We start from the raw sequence: 7,174 nt of genomic DNA, 5'->3' as shown, positions 1-7,174 counted from the left end.
TCAGCCACCCAAAAAACCCCATGTACCTATTTCTGTTGAAATTGAAGAATTTTGAAAATTTTTATCCGCCACATTGGATCCGCCATTTTGAATTTCGGAAATCTGACCCCGGATTCGTAATCGCCGACCTCGAAAATCCTAGGGTATCAATTGTCATCTATATAGCTATAATTGTTCTCTCTGACACGAATTTTTTGTACAAAAAACACTGTTTTTTTGCATTTAACTATTTATATAAACAATTTCATAAACAATTTATGAGAATTATACATTACAACATACTTAATAACATAATAAATAATAACATAACTCGAATGAAAACCCAAAAAGCAGCAAGAAAATCGAGTGTTTTATGCCTGAAAAACATAATAAAATGAAACAAAAAAGATGGCATTCCAGAGTGCCGCTGTGCTTCAAAGAGGAGGAGGGAGTTTTCGGCATGCCCTTTGAAGAGGGATGCTGGGGGACTTTCTTTCTCGTGATTGCTTCTGAATATACGTAAAGATTCGGAAACATGGAGATACAGATTTCAAATTGAAAAGACGAGAGAGAGAGAGAGAGAGAGAGAGAGAGAGAGAGAGAGAGAGAGAGAGAGAGAGAGAGAGAGAGCGAGAGAGAGAGAGAGAGAGAGAAATACAGAATAATTCACCGGTAATAATTCATCGCGTATTCTACAAATAAATGGCGAAGTAGTTTATCTATCTACAGAGTTTAATTATGAACAAAATATGAGAAATATTACAGAGCTTCATTCGATCGGACGTGTATATTTTAGATAAAATGTTTGAGCTAAGATTCACGTTTGGCTATAACAATAGTCGGTATAAGATTCGAGCGTAGTTGGTAAACATAACTGTTTCGATACGGCATAGGGATTCCTAATTGTCAATGATACACGTACGTATGCATGTTTCGCTGGATGCACCGTAATTGGATTAGATTTACATAGAATAAGCCATGTTTACACTTTCCAATGATGTAACACGAAACTATGCCACTCGTGCCCGTTATCAATTTACTTAGTCGCACGTTAGTTGGCGCACACGCGTTACCGCAGATAAGCTGATATTTATCTGCGATTCTCTTTCGTGGATGCGCAGGATTATGATGCAGCGGGAAGAAAGGCGGACGGATAGTGTAACGCGATAACCCGGCAATAATTTACCGTGTATTCGAGAAACCTGAAAAGAATAAGGTACATGGAATACATATTGCAAAAGCATCGTGCGATAAAATCGCTGGTATATTGTACAGTGTACACGTATACCGATTCTGTTAACCTATCGATGTGAACCTGGCAAACAACTTAAAATAAAAAAAAAGTTCTCAATACGGTTCGACTTTTTTTTTTTTATCAAATTGCTTGCCAGGTCGGCAAGCCAGCTCACATCGGTTGATAACCTTTGGATTCTGGCGTTTTTGTGAAAAGTTAATTGCCGGATATTTAAAACAACCAAATTAAATTTCAAATTGACATTTAGGAGGGTATAACGGTGAGTGAGAGAATTAAAAATAGAAATACCGTGCATCGAGATAAATTCTTTGACCAAACGATAACGTCCCCCCCTCAACCCCTCTCGATGAAGCACGTTGCCGGGAGCGATTTTTTTTCCGAGCTCTTAATTGAATTTCCATCGATCCGATAAATATATCGGTGTTGTCTAACGAGAACATTTTACATTATACGCGCATTATTCAGAGGCCGTTCGGCGATTATCGGCGGATGAGATAATGGGGATAGGGTCGTAACCGATTTATTTCATCGTCCTTGATTAAAGCGACCTTTACTTCTACGCGTGGAGTCTGGATCAAAGGTGACGACCGTGACGTTCGCTGACGAACGGACGGGTCCTACTTTTAGCCGCTCGCGAAACATCGCAGCCGGAGCTGCGATGCGACAAAGTATGCCGGATTAATTGGCCGAGTGCAAAAGGGCTTTTGTGCAAAAGGGCCGCCGGACAAACGAAAATATCCGATCATGCTTCAGTGCGCGCTAATTGTTGACCCCGATCGCGATGCCGATTGTAACTTTAACCCCGATAACTGCATGTCTCTCCGGTGTGTTTAAACATACGTACAAAGCGTAACGGAGATTTTTTTGTTCCACGAGAATGCTTCCTATTAAATGCTGCATGAACGTACAGAGAGAAGAGTTCGTTTATTATTAAGCTCGTTCGAGTCGAAACATCTCCTGCCTGTATCTTTTAATATCTCTGTTTCCTGCCGCTCTCTGTGGGGCAGATTAAACCTGACTGGCAGATGGAGCGAACGGTGTAATGGGATATCTTAATAATGTTAACATCGATCGATGAGCATGAAGTGTAAACAGCGTCGGATGCTTCCTTGTAAGAATTAAAATCATAATTCTCGTCGCGACGCGTCAATGAGTTCTTGAGAACGGAACGCGCGACGCGGTAATTCTTCGCAGATACAATTTACGGTAATATCCGTGATATTAGATCGTTATATTAGACGTGACTGAAATAATTTTTTGGAGCAAGCAGTCGCGCTGCGTCAACAAGTATTAATGATCGTCGGCTTTGTCAACGTAAACGATACGCGTGATAAGCACGCGTTATCGTATATCCTACATATATGATTGTGTGTTATCATTTGTCAGTGATAGCGCGTAACAACGCGAGATGGGACTTAATACGCGCGATACGATTTAATGTAACAGATCGCAGAGCGACAAAATACGCTTCTTGACGATCGCGGAACGAAATAATGGCAGTCTCGAGCGTCTCGTGTGCGTGCGTGCGTAAGCTTCAGGTGTTAAAAGTCAACGTAATCCGTGTGATTTGCATAATACGGCGTGCTGGGAAGCACGGATGAGACCGTGGTTGGAATACAATGAACGACGTGTAAAATGAATGGATAAAAGTGCGGACGATAAATTCGGCCGTTGGCGCGCGATTTGTTACAACGTCGAGAGCACGTCGAGCGAGCGGACTCGGTTCGTTAAACGCGCAGAGCAGTCGGCTTGCTGCTGCTTGATGTCGTAAAAGAATATCTTTCAGAAGAAAGTAAAAGAATATCAAATTCACACGTTTCCGAATCTAAATAGGACTATGCACAAGGAAATATACGAGGCTATAACGCGGTAACAGAATGTTCTCCAGAAATATTTGTCGATAGAACTGTTACGTGTAAGACAAAACGTATTACGAAACGAACGTAGAGACGTTGGAATGAAATATTATCGTTAAAATGAAATATTGTTTAAACTTTCACTTCCTACGAGAGAAATAACGTCGGTCTGTTGGGCAAAGTGGGGACAACTTCTGCAACGATGTTATGTACAAAGTTGCACCATGCAGGTGCACGGATGCAATTTGAGAATTTTCCGGCGTTTCACGCGGTTCGTTTAATAGGATATTTTCGGCTGAGAGGGTTAAATACACGTTTACACGCGTGTTGACTGGACACTGGAGGCTCGATTACGTGCGATACGCTATGCTCACGAGAATATCACAAAATGTACGTGCTGTTTGCACAACAAGCTGCTTTCCCCTGGCGAGTTGAAAAAATAGGAGGATAAAATACTTGTTTTAATATCTATTTATGCAGACGGGCGAAATACCGGCAATAACGACCGGACGATAAACAAACGAAACTGAATTAGCGATAATCATTCGGCGCGAATTATTATTGAAAATCAGTGGTACGAGTGTAAATCAGCTTACCCGCGGTGCGATGAATCGAGCGCAAATCGAGCTCGCGATTTATTAACGCGTCCCTTCCGTCGCACGTGCGTCTTGTTATTGTGAATGTAATTTACGGCAAGTTGCTCGCATTCCTGTCCCGTTTAACCTGAAGCTTCGACAGTCAATTGTTCGCAGCGTTAATCGCTAATTAAATGGCGCGATTAATCATGACGCGGTATTCCGCACGCGTATAGCACCTTATTATTATATGATTCGATTCAAGTCCGCTTCACTCGGAAACGGTCGTGCGAACAATGCGTAATTTTTCGCGATACTCCGAGACTCGCGTATCTATGCGATTACGCGAGTGATCGAGCGAAAGGAAAAATAAATATTCTATTTTAACCTATGACACATGACACATCATGTCCGTGTGACTTCGAACGACTGTATTACCGATGACACACTATAAATTAGCTTATCATCGATATGCTGATTATCGCTCGTGTAACTTGACAATTGTTATCAACAAGGATGATATCACGACGTCAATTATTTTGTAGAATCTACCGTCTGATAAAACACGACATCTCCGACGACAACGTTATCGACGATGCTACGGCGGAATTACGGCGCGGCGGATCGGTCGGTGCGCCGGTTGCGATTAATAAGCAATATATAACGACTTCATTAAAGTTGCGGCAGGCCCGGTGGTAATTAGGACCTAATATCGCATCTCCCGTCAACGTTTGTTAATTTGTGATGATTAACGGATCTTCGGAGTTTAAATTTGCTGAAGGTTAGCACTTAGCGGAGTTTAGCCTTGTCGCCAACGTTATTAGTGCTCGTCCGTTCGCTGGATAAACTCTGCGCCACTCTAATGAAGAAAGAGGCACGTGAATGTTCCTCGCTAATTTTGATGAGCCTCGCATGCGTTATGAACTGACCGAGAATAACAGTCAAGTATTTTTTTTTTTTTTCTTTCACAAATGCCTCTTCGCGTATTTAGGGATTATGTAGCACAACTTAAAGTCAATTCTATATATCTGATCGCGCGCAAATATCTTGGAAATCGTGAGGTAAGTGGAAGAATGATTTGAGAAGCAACATTTCCTGACATTCAATTTACATTATTCAATTATGTGTTTGTTCACGCACAGTCGAGTGGACGTATATACGAAGGTTTCTGAGAAATGTCATTGTTCAACATACGTCCGACAATATTCGCTCATTACGGAACGTGGGATTAGTTTCAAGGGATTAGTAAACACGAAAACGCGTGCGCTCGCGAGAAAGAGAGAAAGAGAGAGAAGAGGTACTAACGAAGAAAATACATCCCTCATTTTCCGCTGCATTGCGATAGAGATCCAGCCAGAGCTGGGGATGAAGATCGACGAAGGACCCTCGCCTCACGAGACGAAACGACGAAGGACCTTGCCTCACGAGACGAAACGTTGGCGTAAGAGAGCAGCGTTTGTAAAACCGTAACGGCAAGCGGATGATAGAGACTAACGGGACGGTACATTATGATCTAACGCCGCGGACAGCCAGGTAATACTTCATCGAAGCATTGAAACCGCGTTTGCGGGCGCATCGAGAGAGCGCACACGTGCGCTCGCGTCGGCGAAGGAGGGTCGGCGAGCGCGATGACAAATCACCACGATGATAAATCAGTGGAGCGTGCTGTCTATTAAAATATCGATAGAGCGGCGAGGCGCGAGCCGAGAGAATCTATCGCGTACGATCCATCTGGAAAATACGGTTGATTGAGCCGTGCGCGCGGCCCGCGGAGCCGGTTACGAATATCGACGATACCGTAAATTTACGCGCCGTTGTCCGCACGTGTAACTTTATTTCGCGATAATCGAAGCGTGGAATCGCGCGCGATCACGGCAGATATCTCGGAGTAAATATACCGCAGCGATAAATGCAATAGCACGTGCGATCGTTGTAAATCCCGCGCTGAAGACACACACACCAGCATTTTCTTTTTACCACGGGAGCGTTACGATTCGTACGATCGGCGATTCTTCTCCGAAATGTCGTTACGAAGGCGACTAACGTTGTAAACGTATCGCACGTGCCGTCAGACGGAATATCTCAACGATGGGTTTCTCGGGAGATTTACAAGTGACCCTCGCACTCTCCTCCTCCTCTCCCTCTCCCTCTCTCTCTCTCTCTCTTCCCCTTGGCAAAATGTTTACGTCCCGCGAGATTATACATTTTACGTAACTAAGCCTCGAATTAGAATCTAACCGCCTCTTGTATGTGTGCTTCTCTTCGTGTTTGCGAGTGCCAATCGAAGATGCCCCACGAGAGTCCAATGTCTTCGGACTTAAATTTATAATATCGTATCTAAATAGCGGGAAAATAATACCCGTAATAAAATATCGAGTTATAATCGCGTCTCCCGTGTATAAAAAAGAAAAACTAATGACGTCGCGACGTTCATGGCTGAGCAGATACGTCAAATGAAAATTATTCGCAACAATGTTTCAAGAGAAAATCCGGCGGGACGGGATTAAAACGGGCGCTTGAAAATGTCGATATTCCACGGTAATAAATAATCGTGAGCGGCAGCAGGAGCGAGTTAATCGCCATAATAAGAGGACGCGGAAAATTGACAGGTCACCGCGTGGTCCACGGCCACTCTTATTTGCGCGGTGATTAAATACCCCGGCTTAATCGCTCGAGCGCGACTCCACCGACATGGTTGGAGACAGTTCCGTACGGCAGAATTCGTTGTTGAAATCAAGGTCGAGGCTTCCGTGAGTTTCTTCTTTTTTTTTTTTTTTTTTTTTTTACGTAATGTTTCGTTCTTTCGCAATACTTTAGAACGGACTGATTTACGAATGTGAATTACGGAACGCGCGCGCGTTTCCTTTGCGCAGCGTAATACGGTAAACGATACAATGAGCGTGTAATGATCTAAGCCGGCGAAGATGGAAAGGTGCGAACGGCGGATCGAACGTCGTAGATATTTTCCAGCCGCCAATGACGACGATTCTGCGTAAAAACGCAATCGACGATAATGAACACTTACTCAAAGTACTATTGCGGGCGCGGAAAAAATACCGACCTGTGTAGGCTGTGTTTCTGCGTTTTATCTTTCATCATATTCGGCAAATGTTTAACGACGTGAACAAAGAATGACGAAAGAATAGAGAGAAGGTAGCTTTCGCTCGACTGCGCCGATTGCGCTGCGTGAAAGGTTTACCTGACCTCAACGGGTTAAAAATGTTCCCTGACATCTCGGAAGCGCGCGTCCTTTCTCTCGCTCGCTCACTCGCTCACTCGCTCGTCCGTTCGCTAGCTCGCTCGCACAGTTCAGTTCAGACGTACGCACGCGTAAACAGCTGACGAAATGAGACAGATCCCATCTGATCAAAATCAAAGTCGTAATCTCTCATATCTTCTTTATCAGTTCCATATCAGTTGTCGCGCGTCGTTTGACGGAACTGCTTCTTCTCGACACTTCGTAAGGACGCTTCGAAAGATAAGAAAGAGAGCTTGACTCGCACTTTACG

The 7,174-nt window shown here is 43.7% G+C and overlaps 1 protein-coding gene across 3 annotated transcripts in view; it reads right to left on the bottom strand.

Moving 5' to 3' along the window:
- fdl (fused lobes) overlaps positions 1 to 7,174 on the bottom strand; it is a 29,680-nt gene that overhangs the window by 21,446 nt on the left and 1,060 nt on the right. The window lies entirely within an intron of this gene.

The sequence above is a fragment of the Harpegnathos saltator genome, unplaced genomic scaffold (assembly GCF_003227715.2).
Source record: "Harpegnathos saltator strain DR-91 unplaced genomic scaffold, Hsal_v8.6 scaffold650, whole genome shotgun sequence".
In the NCBI taxonomy this organism is placed as follows: Eukaryota; Metazoa; Arthropoda; class Insecta; order Hymenoptera; family Formicidae; genus Harpegnathos; species Harpegnathos saltator.
Note: the sequence above shows the minus strand (reverse complement) of the source record. Positions and strands in the feature narration are given on the sequence as shown.